At 40.0% G+C, this 19,998-nt stretch overlaps 1 long non-coding RNA gene across 3 annotated transcripts in view; it reads right to left on the bottom strand.

Moving 5' to 3' along the window:
- LOC107033654 (uncharacterized) overlaps positions 1–19,998 on the bottom strand; it is a 347,930-nt gene that overhangs the window by 138,281 nt on the left and 189,651 nt on the right. For all 3 annotated transcript variants that reach the window (XR_012065714.1, XR_012065715.1, XR_012065713.1), the window contains one exon: positions 16,144–16,214. This is a non-coding gene — a long non-coding RNA (uncharacterized lncRNA). The remainder of the gene's footprint in view (positions 1–16,143; positions 16,215–19,998) is intronic.

The raw sequence follows: 19,998 nt of genomic DNA, 5'->3' as shown, positions 1-19,998 counted from the left end.
TAATTAAATTTCTTAAAAGCCATCAGTATATTCATGCCACAACTATCTCTGAAACCAACTCTCCATTTAGCACAGAAATTTTTAAAGACAGAAATTCTGTTTCAGCGTTAGTAGAAAAATTCTGCTGTGGGTGAACTCAACCGTCCACGAGGCCACATCTTTGCTCTATTTTCCCAGACTCTTGACCTCTAGTCCCTGACATCTCTCTGGTCACGGCAACATTCCTAGTACCTCCTTTTGACCGCTGGGAACTGGACAAAGTGTTATTCAAACTTCTGCCATGCACTTCCCACTTTCACTAAGTTATTTAGTAATGTTAGCTACTGTAACAAAGATACACATGTATAATAATCTACAATAACAAATTTTATACATAAACAATTTATATATATAAACAATTGAATCATGACAGAGTTCTATTTCTCACGTATGTAAATTCAAAAGCAAGTGTTTCTAATCCGTGTATAGTGCTTCTCCAAAGAGCCATCTGGGAACGAAGCTTCTCCCATCTTGTGGATCCACCATTTCTAACGCTCGCCTTCCAAGGCTGTTGTGAGTACCTGCATCAGTTCTGGAGAGTGCAGAAAGCCCACCTGTTTCTAAAGCCTTCTGGCGAGGACGTGACACGCCTCTCTCCTGGTTCCACGCCACTGCTGAGGGTTAATCCTGCGGCCCTACCCAGATATGAGAACGCTGGGAAGAGCCGTCCCTGGCGGGGCAGCTGTTTCTTAACAACAATTCTGTACTGAGAAAGGGAGGACACAGATGTTGGTAGACATTTAGCTGTTTCAGCTCCATCCCTTTGTTCTTCTCTTTGAACTGACTTGCTGATCATATACCTGCTTTCCAGACCCATGAATTCATTTTCCATCCAAAAATAGCCTGAATAAGAACCTATCTTTAGACTCCCTTCCTTTTCCCAACGTCTCCTGGACTCTGCTGACTGTCCTAAATGTCTAGTCTAACCTGTCCTTCTATGTCTCATCTGCCCTCCCTTTTACCAAGTTTCTTATTTGAATCTGTTTTTGTTACGATATGTCATAGTTTGAGGAGTAAGCTAAAATCATGAGAAAAGTACGTCTAAGTCTTTTAAAAAATGAAATATGTGTTGTGAGAGCACTGGTGAATTTAACTGTATCAAAGCCACAGAAATATAGTAGGGAAAGAGACTCAGAGAGTCAACTTTCAAGTTCTACACCTAGTAACCCATGTAGGAATGGAACACTGAGATCAATAGCAAAATAATGAAAGCACACAAATTACTGCATTTTCTAAGTAGTAAAGATAAAGACAAAAGAGGATGGTAAGTGGGCACTGAGTATTTCAGGGGCACAATTTTTCCCGTTCAGGGAAAACTTTTCTGGGATTGTTGCTCACTTTAACTTTTACACTCAACAAATGCATATGGACTGCATGGCCAAGCTACCAAGCTGGAGTCCTCCTTACCTCGGATGAGCCTCACACACAGCCCAGGCACCGCCGGGAAACCTCGGAACTAAGTGAACAGCCTCTTTCCTTAGCTCTCTCCACACCCAACTTCTGCATCTTGTCACTTTCTGCCTCCAGCAAGCCATGCCCACGGAACCCCCCAGTCTGCTTCACTCATGTTACATCCTCATGAGCCATGGCTCCCTTGTCACTGACACCCTCGCTAACTTAGGTGAAAGAACAGAATTCAATTGCCTCTTGCTTCTCTTGTCTTTTATAGATTTTCCTTTCTTCCCCCAAATGGTTTACGATACCCATCAATATCTTCCACTGGCTTCCAGGAACATGAAAGGACTGTTCTTCAGAGTTGAGCCCATGATCTGAAAGCCTAGAAGCTAGTACACAGCATATTTAAAAGCACCCAGAATGACTGCTTCTTTGAGAAAATTCTAATTAAGCTAAAGTGCACTATATTTACATGCACATTCTACATTCAGTGTATTTACAAGTGATGAGCAAGATTAATCAAAGGGATAATGCTACGATAGTTCTTGCTATTCAAGTGTTCGTGAATAAATGGCATTCTTCTTCATTAAAATTCAAATTCAGGTAAATAGCATTCTCCACTTATAACTGAACCTTAACCATGCAGATCATAAAAGAAGCTGCCAGAATTCTGAAGTTATCTCAGTATACAGCTGCAAAGGAAAGTCATTGGGCTGAATGGAAGCTATGGCTTCAAAACAAGGATGGATAGTCATTTTAAATAACAGAATGCCAGTATCTGCAGAAAATTGAGACTTCACAAATAAACAGTGCTATTCGCTCCATGAATTGTGGGCCAGCTATTACAAACACTGAAATTCAACAATTCATCACTAAAACTATCCTTTATTTTAGCCATTTTCATCTGGTAGTAAATAGAAATTATACTTGTTGGATAAAATTAGAAGGCAGTGAAACCTCTCTACCCTTTCTTTTTCTTGATGAATTTGGCCCAGGATAAGAATATCAAAATTACATGTTTACAGAGAAAATAATTTGGCATCCAGAAAGACCAAAAGATGTTACAAACACAATTATCTCAGTATCAGCACCACATGGTAATACTGTCAGACTGAGAGTAGGGGGTGGGGAGGAATCTCATAAAATGAAAAATGCAAGAAGGCAATCCTGCCAATAGAAAGATGGATCTGTGTCCATCTTTGGAATGGCCAAATTTTTTAACTCACTTCTAACTTTTTGTGGCTTCATATTTATTCGTGTATCATCTTTTATCTGGTCATGCAGATGAATCTGCTTTTCCTCCAGTAATTTTGGCAAAGCATCAGGTCATTAGTACATGCTGGCTGATTTTCAAAGTAGCATCATTGTAACACTGCTAATAAAAAGTGGGGGGAAAAGCAGGACAAAACATGCAACTCTTTAATACTTACAGCCAGAAGGAGTTACCAGGGGTGTGTAGATATTTTCTAAGCTTTGTATTTTTGCTTCTGACAGGGCACACTGCTGTTACTGAGTGGGCTCAGTTGTCAGTTCAGAATCACAGTCGAAACGGTCCATCTGTCGCTGAAACAGCTCTCACGAGCCCACAGAGAAGCACAGTGGCTACCAATACCTCAACATTTTCTTGCTACCCCCAAATTCAGTGTGAACATTTTCTGAAGCCCTAAAATTATGAGGAGGTTTCTGGTTTTGTTTCTACTATATTTCCAGTTTTTCTGTGTGGTGATCCAAGGTTCCACAGAAACGTTTCCTCTTAGAAGCTGCCTCTCTCTCCTCTCAGCAAGACTTAGGAGAAAACTTGGATGTTTACCACCTTTGTGAAGGCACGTGTGGGCCCACCATGCCAGGCACCGGACAGCTGTGAAGTTAGAAAGTGCCTCCCCTGTCCAAGGTACCCCATCAAACTGCAGGAAAGAGGTCCTGGCACCCACAGAGGGACAGCTGTGCCACCAGCTCTCTCGCTGGACAGAAAAGGGAAGAAAGTTACAGAAGAATCTTGTCTACAGCAGGATGGAGATTTTCGTGCAAATGTTATTATGATGCTGAGGTGGATCAAATGAAAACTGGATGCTAAAGCAAATTAAGTAAAAGGCTAAAATTCTTATTTTTTAATTACAGTAAGCAGTGCTTCGCTGCTTAAACTTCTGATGTGTCCTCATTTCATAACTTTCTTCCCCAATCACAGAAAACTAGACTCAAGTTGACATGGTCACTCCACCATTAATGCTCATAGCAATGATGAAGGACCCAGATTGGGAGAACCTTCCTTTTAAGCCACTTCCTGGAGAGCAGGGCTTTCTCCCCGCTTGCCCTCCTTGCTTTCTGCATCTCCCCATAAAAGCAGCACTAATCACTCTCCATGAAATGACCACACTCCTCCTCTAGCAAGTTATAGATGGATTCGAGTAGGCTCTTCCACACTTTTCACACTCAAAGCCAGTCAGTTGTAAGTAATGTGTGGTGCCTTAGATATCAGTATTTCTCCCTCTTCCTGCACCTCTGACTCTGATCAATCACAGATTCCTAGAGATGACATCTCACAATTACTTCTCATAATTCTCCACTCCAGCATTGTCTCCGCGGCTCAGCTCTCCACATGCTCCCCATGAAGCATTTGAGCAGCGTCTCTGCTGGAGAGCCATTTAATACTCCCTCTCTTTTTGCAAACTTCTAGTAGTTCCTCCCCCATCTGATACTGTTTTGGTGATTTGCACTCTGTCTGGTCCATTTTTTTCCTATTGGATTTTTCCATTTGGCATACAGATTACTTCTAAACTCTGTATCTTAATTTATTTGCTCCTGATTCTGCGGTCTTGGCTGGGCTCAACTGAGCGATTCTTCCACATGCGTTACCTGCAGCTACTCACGCAGACGCCGTGCTTTCCCAGAGGCCTGACTGGAGCCAGAAGTCCACGATGACGTCACTCACATCTGACCTCTCAGCTCAAAGGCTGGGACAGGCAAGGTCTGGCTCGGCTTCCTAAATTCTCTCTCCCTTTTTCTCCCTGTCTCTCTCTCCAGAGCTCCAACATGGTGGCACAGGCTCTTTTCAAGGCAGTCCACCACCCCAAGAGGAAGGAAGGAGAAACTGACAGCTTCTTTTGACCAAACCCTACTTTCGTGAATGGCACCCATGTGCACAGTGGCTTTCACTGTCTTTTTATCATCTTGCTTTTAAATATGATCAGATTATCAAGGAACACCCAACATCTGAGGAACTTACTTAATGTGAAAGTCAGAGACCAAAGCAAAACTACAGGGAAAAAAAAAATCAATTTGAAGGAGTCATAAATGATACAGGGAGCAAAAAAATACCTAAGAGTAAAGTCATCACTGTGTTCAGTGATAACAGAACAGAGTTCCACTTTAAAAGATAAATATTCTGAGAAATACTGTTTTAAGAAATAAGACATGGAATAGGAAGGTCAGAAGGTAAAGCAAGGAAATAGCCCACAAAAAAAATCGTAAGGTGAAAGAAAGGAAATAAATAAGAAATTGAAAGGGCCAGTGCAAAGGGCTCAACTTCCAAATACTGGGGGCTCAGAAATAAACATTAAAGAAAAATGGAGAGAAAAAAATCACCAGAGAAAAAATAGCCAAAAAAAGAAACTCATAAAAAGGAAAGTCATGTATTTCCAGATTGAATGGACCTACAAAGTCCTTAGCGCAATGGATAAAATTAAAATACACACTATGAAATTTCAAAATATTGGAAACAAAGAAAAAATCATACAGTTTGGAGCAAGAGAGAAAAAAAAAACAGGTATCACACCAAAATCAAGTTTCAAAATATTGTTAGGATTCTCCAAAGCCTTCTGCTAAACATTATGAAAATTGAGAAATGCCTTCAAAGTTCTGAGAAAAAGTAATTTCCAATCTACAATGTTCTACCCAGAAAAACTCTTAATAATGGTGCAGGATAGAATAAAGATGTTTTTACCCCTTAAAGATCTTTAAAAAATGTTTTTCCCCATGCATGAATTTTCAGGAAGGTATCAGAAGATACACTACCAAAATGAGGAAGTAATCAAAAAATGAAAAGTATGGGATCCAGGAAACAGAGATGCTATCACCAAAGAAAGGCCAGGGGACTCTCTAAGGCTGATAGCTCACAGGATGGTAGCTATAAGGCATGTCTAGAACTCAGTCAATTCAAATAGCAGCTGATCTGAAAGCCCTAGGAGAGGTTTTTTTTCCCCAATAAAATGAAACTGATAGAATATCTTAAGTGTTTTAATATATTGACAGGAAATTAGTGTTCATTCTGTACAGAACTGGGTAAATAAACAGTTATTAACTCTGGGAAGCAGAAGGATGTTGTACAGAAAAGAAAAAATAATCAGTTAACTATCTGCTCAGCCAGGTATAGTGTCCCTCTATATAAACACTGAATATTATTCTAAATATTTACTAAAATCATGTGAATATACTGGGAGTCTCATGGCCATGGACAGGTAATATGTATGTGTGGGCTCAGGAGTGAGAACATAAAAGTTAAATTCTCATCTTCCATTGTAGGAAGCAAATAGGTAATGCTTAAAACTGGTAAATCAAGAAGTAACAGTGTATGCATGTTGTTCATAAATACAGAGGTGAGTATCAAACAAATCAACTGAAAGAACTGAAAGTAATTGCTTTGGGAAGTGGGCAATGGTGGAGGCAGGGAGGTTGTTTTACATCAAGCCTTAGAGAACTACATGACTGTTTAAATGTAGAGCTTTGAATAAGAAGCAGACAAGAAACTGTAACCTCTGGAAGTTCACATTCCATCTTTACTTTCTTTCTAGTTGCAGATTTGCTGCCAGTGTGGCAAATGAAACTTTAAAGTACCTCAATTCATTCTTTTGTGGGCATGAGAGTCCTGAATATTTTCATTTAGTTTGCCATTTCTCTCTCTGTATCTATTCCTGGACCATCAGTGCTCAAGTGATGTAAAAGGAGTCAAAGAATAAATGAGTGTGAAGCTGGCTGATAAAGGCAACAAGTGCACCAATAAAACTAGATACCTCGGCAATTGCTCCAGACCTCAAGAGCAAGCAAACGTCTCTCCTTGTCTTGGATTCTACCTCCCAGATAAAACTGCATCCAATGAATGGTCAGAGAGTTATAACTATCCTGGGGGAAATTACTGACTAAAGTAAATAAATTCCATATGGCAGGGACTGAATTGCTTTATTATACTGATTGGTAGCATAATGGCTTCTCCTACTTGCTGATATGAGGATTAGATTTCTCGAATCTATGAAAATAACTTAATTTCTCAAACCTAGATGAAAGAAATAAAATGGAAGAAGGTGGTCCAGGGCCACAGGAGAAATTTGTCTTTTTCCAACTCATTGTCATTGCTGTCCCACTTTGAAGCAATGCATTTTTGATTCCTGTGTTTGGATGGCATTTCTGCTTAGGGAATCACTCACATTTCGATCTTTCATTCCTTTGGGGACAGCCAGTGAAAAGTGCTTTTATAAGTTACAGTTCTGACCTTTTTAGGATTCTGTTATTTGATTAAAAAGCAGCAGAAGTCTTCTGTCTGGCAGTGTTTATTGCCTGTAACAAAGCAATCACAAACGCCACCAAAGAGTAATTTGTAAGGGGTTATAGATTCATTCACAACAAATATTTATTGTTACTGGTGTAATTCCACACTGAAAATGAAATACACCAGAGATCTGTTTGTCTTCTTCTCTTGGGACCCAAAACAATTTATAAAGATGGCATTTGGCTTCTTAAGAGATTCAAAACCCTTGAAAGAGATCCAAGTGAAACCTTGCTTTGGAAGCTCTCTCCAGGGAAGGTGTGGTGTGGTATTATGTGAGAGCTGCTCCATATAACCCCTTAATTGTCTTAAACCACGTGGTCTGTAGATGCCTGGGGGATCCCGAGGCCTTTCGGGTGTTCCATGAGGTCAAAATCATTTTCATAATAATACTGGATTGTTATTCACTTTGCATGATGTTAACATTTGCGCTGATGGTGCAAAAGTAATTGCGGATAAAACTTCAGTGCCTGAGCATCAATGGAGACAGTGGCACTAAACTTCTCCAGTTTTTGTTTGTTTGTTTAATAACAGCTTTACTGAGATATAATTCATATAAGGTATAATTCACTGAAGTAAAATATACAGTGTCTAGGGTGTTTTAAAACACCTCTGACCAATTCTCAAGTCTCCAAACACCAGCTGGGTGTCCAACATTTCAACTCAGTTCTGACACTATTTAACTGGAGATCCAACAAGTTCAGGGCTGAGTCCCACAAGACTGCTCCCCAACTTCAGATGCCAATACAAGTCCCGATTATCACCTGTACTTCTTTTTTTAGTTGAGCTATAGTTGATTTGCAGTATTATATTAGTTCCAGGTCTATAATTATAGTGACTCAAAATTTTTACAGAATATACTCCATTTAAAGTTATAAAATATTAACTGTATTCACTATGCTGCACAGTATACCCTTCTAGCTTATTTATTTTATACATAGTAGTTTGTACCTCTTAATCCCTTACTCCTATTTTGTCCCTTCCCCCTTTTCTGTCCCTACTGGTAACCATTAGTTTGTTCTCCTTATCTGTGAATCTCTTTCTGTTTTGTTATATTCATTTGTTTGTTCTTTAGATTCCACATATAAGTGATAACACATATCTGTCTTCCCCTGTCTGAATTATTTCACTAAGCACACTACCCAGCAGGTCCTTTCATGTCCTTGCAAATGGCAAAATTTTATTCTTCTTTATGGCTGGGTAATAGTCCATTGTATACACCATGTACTGTATCTTCTTTACCCATTTATCTGTTAATAGACACTTAGGTAGCTTCCATATCTTGGCTGCTGTAAATAATGCTGCTGTGAATGCTGGAGTGAATGTATTTTTTTTTTTATCATCTGTACTTCTGACCAACCAGCTATAAACTGAAGGTTCCTACAACTCCTTCCTTGGGTTTATAACTTGCTAGGATGCTTCACAAAACTCAGGGGAGCACTTCTTTAAGTTTATTGTTCTATAATAAAGGATATTATAAAGGATACAGACTAACAGCCAGAGGAAGCGTTACACAGACAGGGCCTGGAAAGGTCCTGAGTTCCGGGGCTTCTGTCCCCTCTGGAGTTAGAGCACGTCACCCTCCCGGAATACGAATGCATTCAACAATCTGGAATCCCACCAAATATCACTGTCCAGGAGTTTTTAAAGAGCTTTCATCTCTAGCCCTCCCGCCACGTCCCAGCAGTCAGCGATGGGGCTTAAAGTTTCAACTCTCTAATCACCGGGTCTTTCTCAGAACCAGCCCCAGGTTGAGCTCATCCAGAGGCCCCACCCTAAGTCACCTCATTAGCATAAACAAGTGTGATTTAAAAAGGGTTCTTGATGAGTAACCCTCCTATCACTCAGGAAATTTAGGATTTTTTAGCAGTGCTGTGTCAGGGTTTTAGAAGCTCGAAAATGTAACCATCACCAGAGTCAATTTTAGAAGATTTTCATAATCTCTAAGAGGCCCCATAACCTTCAGATATTGCCCTCCCTAAGCACCCTCATCCACTCCAGCACTAAGCAACCACTAATCTACTTTCTATCCCTTAGAACACCCTTTGGGGCATTTCATATGAACAGAATCATGTAATATGCGGTCTCTTGTGACTGGGTTGTTCCATTTAGTGTTATGTTCTCAAATTTCACCTGCATGTTAGCATGTGCCAGTACTTAATTCCTTTATGTGGGCAGATAATACCACGTCATGTGGACATACCACAGTGTGTCTATCCACTCACCCACACTGATGGACACAAGGGTTCTTTTCACCTTTTGGCTTTTATGAATAATGCTGCTGTGAACACAGGAGTACAAGTTTCTGTGTGGACACACAATTTCACACTTCTCTTAGGTATATACTTTGGAGTGGATTTGCTGAGTCGTATGGTAACTCCACGTTTAAGCGTCTGAAGAACTTCCACATTGTTTTCCAAACTAGCTACCACTTTACATTCCCATCTTTTCCCCGGATATTTGCGTGGCTTTCTGCCTCACTGTCTTTGTATCTCGGCTCAAATATCCTCAAGGAGACTTTCCCTGACCACCCTGTCTAGTTAATACTTGCCTGCTACTGTCAGTTCCTTCATCCAGCTTCCTACGTCATCACAGCCCTGTTACCACTTGCTATATCATGTATTTAAATATTGGTTTATTTTCTGTCTTCTACTTTACAATGTCATCATGATGAGAGCAGGCATGTTTTCTCGGTTTCTTCCCACTGTTGTAAGCCCAAATCCTTTAAGACTATCCAGCATATAGTAAATAATCAATAAATATTTATTAAATCAACAAGCTAATGAATCAACTGCAAATGTAGATTGACTTCTTCTGCCTTCACTTCTTTAATTTAGTAGAAGGCAGAAATAGGCTTCACAGTAGCAATATACAAACTTTTGAAGAGGCAGGAGATGTGACCTGGCAAGAAACAACTGAGAAACAGAATACTTCCTTAAGGAAACTGAAGACCTAAACACTTGGCATGCCGTTTAGATATTTTAGTTTTAGGGTCATGAATTCCTGCTGTTTGGTTTTAGGTTTGGGCTCTCAAAGGTCAACTGCGGAAGAAACTAAGGAAGTACGGTAGTGAGTTTAATTCAAAGATGTGATGAAGAACTTTCCCCAGGGAGGAATGCTGACCATTGAAAGGCAATCATGTAAAATGGTGAAATGTGCTTTACAAGAATTTCATGCAATAGTAGGAAGTGTTCCAGAAAAATCTGTCTCAGCTCGACTGCTAACTGGCTGTGTGACTTTGAACAAAATACCTAATTTCAATAGTTTGCAGCAAGTGATAGCCTGTCCAATGAGAATGTTAGTCTGCATAGTCCCTATGGTATTTCAGTATCTTTTCTCTGAAAACACTGGAAAAAAGCCTTGGCTAACAGCAATAATATTGAATGTGATCCTCTGTGGTTAAGAAAGTAGGTGACAGGGAATCAATGACGTCTAATTTTAAAACAACATATATAACCAATCAGTTTAATTGAGACAGACTTGTTAAATTCATTGCTATTGGTAATCGCAGTGAGAAAGCGGGTGATGCGATATGTCACGGAGGGCAGTAATTAAAGTTTTCTTCTTAACTCCTCAGTGCTCACTCCCTGTGTAGCTGTGGACCATGTAAAAATGGCTCCACCTAATCGATTGGGTTTAGAACAATCCAGTCTGATGTGCAGATAATAGGTCCACCAATTAGATGTCTATTAATATAGCTGCCTTAAAATTAATTCTGTCATCAACCCAAGTTGACCAGAATAGAGAACCTGAATAAAGCCTGTATATGAAAGAGTGTGAACATTTAGAAGTAAACACTTTCCAATTTGGAATTTCAGGACCTGCTTTATAAAAGGTATACCTTTCAAATACAGAAAAAGAAATGCTTCCCTCGGGAATTCAAAAGACAAATGAGCCTCTCTCCACCCTAAGCAACAGTCCATTTTTGCAAAGAGCTGCTGTGGCATATGCACTGCCATCACCGTGGACCAAAAATGCAATTAGTTTTCAAGAGACTTGCCCCTTCTCTTTCTCAGAAATGATCCACTCAGTCATTACATTCCTTATAATTATCTGTGCTAAGAAAATGTCTTTCCTGGAGGCAACACTTTATTTTTTCTAATAATACATGAAATTTTGTGACACACAAAAATCAATGGGTCTCATTTGGTGCCTGGTGGTTCACAATGACAAATAAAGGACTGGCCATAGATGCATTTCACTGTCTGCCTGGACCTTCAGACACTCTGGGTCTGAGCAATTCTGGACTGTTTTGAATTCACTGCATTGTGCTGCTCACTGGCTCCTAGCAGTGTTTACCTCCCCACCACTCCAGCAAAGCTGGGTTTGTCTTTGTTTTGCTTTTCACAGAGTGTTCTGATTATAAACACAACAAAGCAACTCACATATTTATGTCACCTCCTCCATTTCCATTTCTCACCAGCAAAATAAATGAATATTCTAGTTTATTTTCAAGTGGCACATTTTACAAGAGCTAGCCTGGAAGTTTACCAGTAACACTGAATATGGAAGATTCTACTGCCTCAAATACCACAACTAGAGATACTCTCTGAAGATTTGCTAATAGGTTTTTGGGGGGGGGGTTATTAGAATACTAGCTTAAAGAAAGAGAAAGAAAAATACCATCTGATATCACTCATATACAGAATCTAAAAAAGAAAAGAAAGACATTAGGAACTCATCTACAAAACAGAAACAGATTCGCAGACATAGTAAACAATCCTATGGTTACCAGGGAAAGAGGGTGGGAAGGGATAAATTTGCGAGTTTGAGATTTGCAAATGTGAGCTACTATATATAAAAATATATTTAAAAAAAAAACAATTTTCTTCTCGATAGCACAGCGAGCTATATTCAACATCTTGTAATAACTTTTAAGGAAAAAGAACATTAAAATGAACATATGTATGTATACGCATGACTGGGACATTATGCTGTACACCAGAAATGGACACGTTGTAACTGACTGTACTTTAAATTAAAAAAAAAAAAAACCTAGCTTAGTCTTAGTATTTTTAAAGGGATAGTCCAGTAAAATATTCTTGAACTCATTAGTCTAAAACCTGGTACAGGAATAAATTTAAGCCTCGAAACTGAAGTTGTTGGGACTGTTCTACCAGCTCAGAAAGTAAGTATGGAGACAGAAATTACTGTTGTCTCTACCTTTTGACCTTCTGGCAGTGAATTCAGGGTCGAAAATCACACTGCTGACTGTCTGCTCAGGGAACGTCAGAGCTTTCTACTTCACTATCAAGGCAACAACGGAGCATGATAAAAGGGCCAGTGAGCCTTCCTATGTCTCATGCAGAGTGACTTTCGATATTGTAGATTTTGATATTTCTACAAGGGGTAGAATCTTCAATTCTGAAGCTACCAATAGTAATTCACGTATTAAAACCATCACCACCATCATCACTGCCGCTGATTCCCTGCCTACTAGGGAATCAGTGGAAGTGGAAGCACTGTGCTAAGTGCATTCACATACATACTGTGATTTGTTTGCAAAGACGGTCACAATTATTCCCATACCTCTGAGCGGGTACTTTTCCAGTGTAACTTTGCCACCTTCTCCATCAAGAAGCAGTGTCTTATTTTCCTCTCTTCTTGTATCTGGCCTGGTCTTGCACTGTTTCGTCAAGGAGGATGTGGAAGAAGTGACTGTGTGACTCTTGAACCTCAGTCACATGAGGTCTTAACTACAGATTAGCAGCTTCCACCGTTTGGTCTTGAGACCCTGAGACCACCATGTGCGAAGCCAGGACTAGTTTCCTGGCACATAAGAGACCTGGTGAGGGGACTGAGAGAGAAAGACACAGAGACAGAGAGAAGGGGAGAGACAGAGATCCATGCAGCAATCACCAGACATAAAAGGAGGCCCCCTTGGACCACCCAGCCTCAGTTGAGCCACTAGGTGACAGCAGACAGCAGGCACATGAGAGACCACAGCAAGGCCACTGGACAACACACTTCCCTGATCCCAACCCTCATTACTGACCCACAAGCTCATAAGCAGACAAATGATTTTTGTTTTAAGCTACTACATTTGGGGGTGGCTTATACCCAGAAATAGATAACTGGAACATGTCCATTTTCTGATTCAATCCAGCTCCATGGCACAGCCTTCAGGACCAGGCTGCCCAAAACCTATTATATACTCGAGGGCCCCACATTATTCAGTGCACTCATTGGACCAAACAAAAGATATGGTACACGAACCTCAAGACGATAAATGGAAGGGATAATTAATCAACATGAAACAGAAGGTTAGGACTAACACTGGTGAGCTCTCTCCTGGCCTGGTGGCTGGGGATGAGGAAATGCATCTAGAGCCCATTCTCTCTGGTTCCACTTTGCTTGGGTTCATGGGTCAGGAAGTAAGGGGTGGAGGAGAGGCTTGGATCACCTGGGACCGCTTACCACAGTTACCCCTTTAGGCGTCCCAAGCCCACTTCTCCTTTTCCTGGGTCTTCCAAGGACTCTGGCCAGTCATGAAAGAGTGGCTGTCCACATGGAGAGATTCCGAAATTAAGCTGAGCAGTCCCGAGGCCAACAAGTGTGTGCTTTCTGCTGGCTGGGCACTGGCCCTGCTGGCCACGGTCTTCACTGGTCAGCAATGAGGTGACCACACAGCCCATTGGCCCAGCTGCTGTAACCACGTTCACTCAAGTGAAGGCTGGTTCACCCAGGTGGAGACCAGGTCATCTTCAGGCTCAGACCCAAGCTCTCTTACAGGAACACATAACTAGCTCAGGTATCACTCCCAACATTTTTAGAAATCAACTTTAAATCTCAAGGAATTTGACATTTCTGTTCTGAGTTTCTACACTGACAGACTTTCCTGACAGCAACGGGTGCTAACGTCTATGTGTCTGGACATGAAGAAGAAATGCAGTATGAAGGTGAGAGAAGAACACAGCTTTCAAAACCATGTCCTCCCACACTGTAAATGGTGTAGTGCAACACGGAGGGGCGCAGGCTCAAGAAGAAATCAGAGAAATTGGAGACCGTCACTGTTGGTCAAAGGAATCAGGGAAAGCTAAACGAAGGAGGCAGAACATCAACCAGTCAACCACAAACTATTTAAATTACCAAAAATAGAATCAGCATTACCAGGATTTTCATAAAGACAGTAGTATCAACATCTGTTTGGTTGTGGACATTTCTTAAGTTCATTCTGAAACATATACCGGGTTATATTCCTTCCTAAACAAAGCAATATTCATCATCCCAATATGTTACATTTTCATTTCACTCGATGTTTGAGCAAGTAGTTTCACATATATTACCTCATTCGATTAACTATCAGTTATTAATATAAGGGCAGTTTCATCATTCATGCATGTGATCACCAGCCACATACACTATTTGCCTCTTTTTTGAACTCGTAGGTAGTTTTGCTTTGTTTGGTTTTGTTTTTGGCTTCATGCTCACACACTCTAAGCATTAAGTCTGAGTTGTACGCAGATAACAACAGTTATTCACCTTCCAAAAGTCTCTTAAATCTCTCATTTTCAGTCTCCTCACAATAGAAACATACTATTTTTCCCTTATGGGTATCAATGAACCTGGACGCATGGATGTGACATTTAGAAACATCTCTGACCTCTTCTCACCCTACGTATCACTGCTGACTCACACAAACAAGACACCTTAGTACAACCCTGTGCCTTCCCCTTCAAGCCTCCTGATGCTTGTTTCTTTTTATTAGGCTCATCTTCAGAGCCAATAGCTTTATTCCCCGCCATTCCACTTGTAGACTTTGCAACTGAATTCACCCTTTATTCAAATTCTAAGATTTTTTTTATCCCGAAGAACTTATTAAACTGGCAACCTTCACTGAAGGCTGCACAATTTTCTTTTCCTTTTAATTAAGTGACATTACATTCCACTTGGAATATAACAAACTTAAAATGTATCACCCTCCCTCTAACAAAAACAAATATGGATAATTTACAAAACCTTAACTTTTCCTGAATCCAGCAAGTGCTACAGTCATACCCGAAATCTAAGGAAAAACAGGCACCTTCACAGAAAAACGAGACACAAGCATGGACTCACTGCATAGGATGAAAACAGGACTTCCCTGTAAGTGTAAGAAGACTCCTTTAACTAACAGCTAAAGGCTGAATGTGAGCTAGTATGAGATTTTAGAATCTCTGAAAGCTGCAACCCCATCGGCAGGACCTTCCGCAGTGATCGCAAGGAAGATCAGGGTCACGGCAAAGGACAAGGAAAGCCTCCACTGTGGCGGGGCCTGGATCTGGGGAGCGGCTTTCTTTCTAGAAAATACACAAGGCCCGTGTGGACCCTTTCCCATTGTGGAACAAGAGCCGTCAGTAGCGGGAGGAAGGGCAGTGACGCCTGCTGTTGCCAGGACGCATATGAAGACAGTCATGATTCTGGGAAGGGGAAAGGGAAACCTTCCCTGCCCTGGAGAAAGGCAGCGGTGCTCTAGCTCCGGGATAAGGGCGGGGTCACTGAAGAGCCCACACCAGAGACGAGGGGCACGGGGCCCGGCTAACACTGAGGCCAGAACAGAACCTCCCCGGTCAGGCCAGCAGGCACTGAGTGACAGGCAACAGCATCCGGCCCCCGGAGACGGTCAAGAGCACGGAGAAAGATGCCTCTGAGGTGCCGGGATGGGACAAAAGCCTACAGCTGAAGGTGAACCAGACCCTGAGAAGAAAGCTCTCCAGCAAACCAGCCCCCAGGTTTGAAGCTGGCGGGAACTGAAGGTAAGCAGAGTAACAACAAAGCTCAAACTCAGTCCAACTCCTAATGAGGTTAAAACAACCCTTCACTCGGTACGCCTAGCAAAAGACGAGCTGTTCCCATTTCCAGGCCGAAATACTATTTATCTGCGTCTCTACTGTCACACACAAAAAGGCAGCTTTCAAGCGAAACTTGCGAGACACACAACAAATTAAGAAAAAGAAATGACTCATGGTCAAGGGACAAAATAACCAACAAAACCAGATTCCAAAATGAACCAGATGTTACAACTAATAAACAAGGAGTTTAGAATAAATATGGTAAATATTTTAAATACGCTACTGGAAAAGGTAGACAACATGGGTAAGCAGACGGGGAATTTCAGCAGAGAGGTGGAAACTATAATAACAAAATGAGTATGTTAGAAATAAAGTAAACATTTTAAAAGATATGAAGATTACCTTGGATGATTTCAGCACCGTCAAGGACGTAATCAATGAGCTCGAAAGCAGGTGAGTACAAACTGCCCAACCTGAAACACAAAGAAAAGAAAGAGCGGAAAAGAAAATTAGCAGAACATCCAACAGTTAGACAGTATCAAATGACCTAATAAATGTGTAATTAGAATCCCAGAAGGAGAAGAGAGACCAAGGCAAGAGAAAAATTAAAGAGACAGTAGATGGACATTTTTAGAAATCATTAACAGGCTAAATCATACAGCTAAGAAATTCAGAGGATTTCAAGCAAGTAGAAAGTAACACACACACACACACACACACACACCCCTAGACAAATTATATTTAAATGTTGAAAAACAAAGACAAAAGTGAATATTTTGAAAGCAGCCATTAGAGTATAGGAGAAAAATATATTACACACATAAAAATAAAGAATTATAGCGCAGCTTTTCATCTGTGCAAGGCCAAAAAATAATGGTGTGGTATCTTTAAAGTGCTGAAAGGGAAAAAAAAAACTATCAAATTAGGATTCCATACCAAGTAAAATATCTTTCAAAATGAAGGATGAAAAAAGTTTATAAAGTGTTTGTTTTCTCAAACAGAAACTGATAGAATGTGTTTCCAGAAAGCTTGCACGACAACAACAAAAAATGTCAAAAGAAGTTCTTCAAGCAGAAGAAATACGATACCAGACAGACTTGGATGTACACAAATGAAGAGATCTCGAAATAACATGAGGGTAAATGTTAAATCTTTTTTTCTCAACCTTAGCTGACAGAAAAGATAATGACTGTCTAAAGTGAAAATGTTAGCAATGTGTTTTTAGCTTATCATATGCATTGAGTCAAATATCTGAAAATGACAGTATGAAGATGAGAAGGAAGAACTAGGAGAACACTGTTATGATGTTCTTACTCTACACATAAGGCAGTTGATATTATTAGAAAATGGGCATTAAAGATAGAAGCCAAGACAACCACAAAAATTTTAAACACAGTTATAAATAATTTACCAATAGGAGAGATAAAATAAATATTCAATCTAAATACAGGCAGAAAAGGAGGCATAAGGAACAAAGAACAGATGGAATAAATAGAAAAAAATGGTAAATAGAGTAGATTTTAATCTAATAGTATCTATAATTAAGTATAAATGGTCTAAACTTCTGTTAACATATTAGAAAACAGCCAACTGCAAGAAACCTATTTGAAGTGTAAAGACACATGTAGGTTAAAAGAATAAGGATGGAAAAAAGATACACCACGTAAATGCCAACTAAAATCTATGTTAACCATGTAAAGATTAGACAAATTAAACTTCAACACAAGGAGTATTACCAGGGATCGAGAGGCACAGCACAGTAATAAAGGGTCCAATCAGCAAGAATGCATAATAATATTAAGTGTATGTGTGGCTAACAACAGAGCTTCAAAACCCAAGAGGCAAAGACTGATAGCAACTGAAAGGAGAAATAAACAAATCCATAATGGAAAAAAATAATAAAGATGTAGGAAATCTGAATACTGCCACCAACCACCTTCATCGTGTTGACATTTGCAGAACATTTCACCCTATTAGAGCAGAACCAAACATTTTTCTCAAGGAAATTTTCTCATGCGATATTCATAGGCTGTACTGCCATATTCTAGGTCATAAAATAGACCTTAACAACTTTAAAAGAATGAAAAGAATGCAAAAGGTGTTCTTGGACCTAAAGGAGTTAAATTACAATCTTTATCAGAAAGATACCTAGAAAGTCTCCAAGTACCTAGAAATTCATTAGGTTAAATTTTTACTTTCTCTGTAGGTCCCTGAAAGGGAATGAGGGATATCTGATATTTGATACTTTATTTATTTAAACATAACCTTTTAAAAATTTGTGATAATTCAGACTAAGTCTGACCATTATATGATCATTTAAATGAGAATTTAATAATGTGGGAAACTTTGAAACTACTGGAAAAAAATGTTTAAGTTTTTTTTTAACATCTTACATACACTATGTGCTCATTAAATAGTTTTGTATTAATAGAATACAAAATAAAAAAATGACTTTACAGAAGTTTTTGCACGCTATGTATTGAGAAGTATGTATATACTAAGAATATAAATGGTTATTAGTCATTAAATTTCTATCAAAGTAAGTTCTCAAATTTTCACTTGCAATTAAAACAATTCTTATTCAGTGCTTAACACTTTATAAATTTCCTGTAACTTGTGGTTAGTTTGTTCCACTTTATATACTTAAAAATAACAAAACTTTGTCATAAATATATGATTTAATAAAAATTAACTGTCCAAGGGGTTTTCTTGAGGATTCTTTTGAATTTTTAGGTTTTCACTATGTTCAATTATTCATGAAAGATGTTTGTAGTGCAGTGTGTCAACCACTGTGCTGACAGGCAAGGGTGGAGGCTCCAAAGAATACTATTAGCTACCATTTACTGAGGGCTAGACACCAAGGCACTGTTACACACAAATTGCATTTCTTAAAACTATGTATATTATATCTTAGTAAATCTTAATCACATCAATGTCGTTCTTATTTTGCCCATTTCACAAAGAAGAAAATAGAAAGTCAAAGAGATCAATTTTTGCTCACACAGCCAGGGGACCTGGGATTTAAACAGAGGTCTGTTTCCAAATCCTGTGTTCCTAACTGCTCCTCGTGGCCTTTGCATCACAGTGTAGTCGAGAAGGCCAGGTATGCATACACATGGGTGAGGTATAGTACAAGGCAGTTGGTAAAAAGTGAAAGTGAAGGTCAAATACCTGGAGGCCTGGAGAAATGTGTTTAGTGGTTAAGACTGCTTGAGTTCAGAAACTGCTCCAGCATTTGGATGGCTCTGGGCAAGTTATTTTTAACCCCTTTGACCCTCAATCTTCCCATCTGTTACATGGGAAAAATAACAGAGGCTACCTCATGAAGCATAACACAAGGACCCGAAAGTTATTGGAAGGATTAACCAAAATCATATCAAGTGAAGTTCTTGAAACAAAGTAAATACTATAAATATGAGCTGTAATTTGACAACTAATTAGCATCTTTCCACCCCACTAGACTGAGAGCTCCTTATGGGGAGGGCAGGCCTCCCCTGATTTGCTCACAGTTTCATCACTAGCACCAGGCCCAGTGCCCAGCAGTCTCAGACCTTGGGAAGAACGACCCAAATGAAAGATTCCAGGTGGTAGAGAAGAGGGGCTTTGTGGATTGTTAACTTCAGGACACTGGGAGGACCTGACACAGAAGATGGAATGAGAGCTGGCCCTGGGATGTTTAGTGGTTTTAGACAAATGGAGAGGAAGGAGAAGTGCATTCTGGGAAAGTGGAATAGCATTCCAAAGCCCAATATGGTGATAACAGAAGACATTTTTGAGGGACAATGAGTAGACCAACCTGACTGAAGCAGAGAATTCGTGAAGGCAGACAGAAGGGGAGAGAGCTGCAAAAGGAGACTGGAATTGGAACAGAGGGCCATAGACAACAGGCAAGACAGGCAATCCTCTTACTTTCCTTCTTTCAGCCTTTGCATCCCAGAAAGGGCCTCCATCTGCTTCCCCTTTGTTCCCTTGGGAATAAGGCTTCAATCATTGTATTCTCACTCACGTAAGCTACCCAGTGCTACCAGTACTAAGAAATATGAAGAGTCTTGTAACACAGGCTTGGGTCTCTAGGCTAAAAGGCTTTGCTAAGGTCTTACCCACGCGATCCCTACGGACCCACTACACAGCAGAGCATTAGAGCAATTATCTTCACCTCCTTCTGAAAAAGATACAGGACTCAAGCAGCTCTGCAGAACTTCAAATAAATCTCTCTCCCTTGACACTGAAAACAAATCAGAGACTGGTGCCAAGATT

The sequence above is a fragment of the Vicugna pacos genome, chromosome 30 (genome assembly GCF_048564905.1).
Source record: "Vicugna pacos chromosome 30, VicPac4, whole genome shotgun sequence".
In the NCBI taxonomy this organism is placed as follows: domain Eukaryota; kingdom Metazoa; phylum Chordata; class Mammalia; order Artiodactyla; family Camelidae; genus Vicugna; species Vicugna pacos.
Note: the sequence above shows the minus strand (reverse complement) of the source record. Positions and strands in the feature narration are given on the sequence as shown.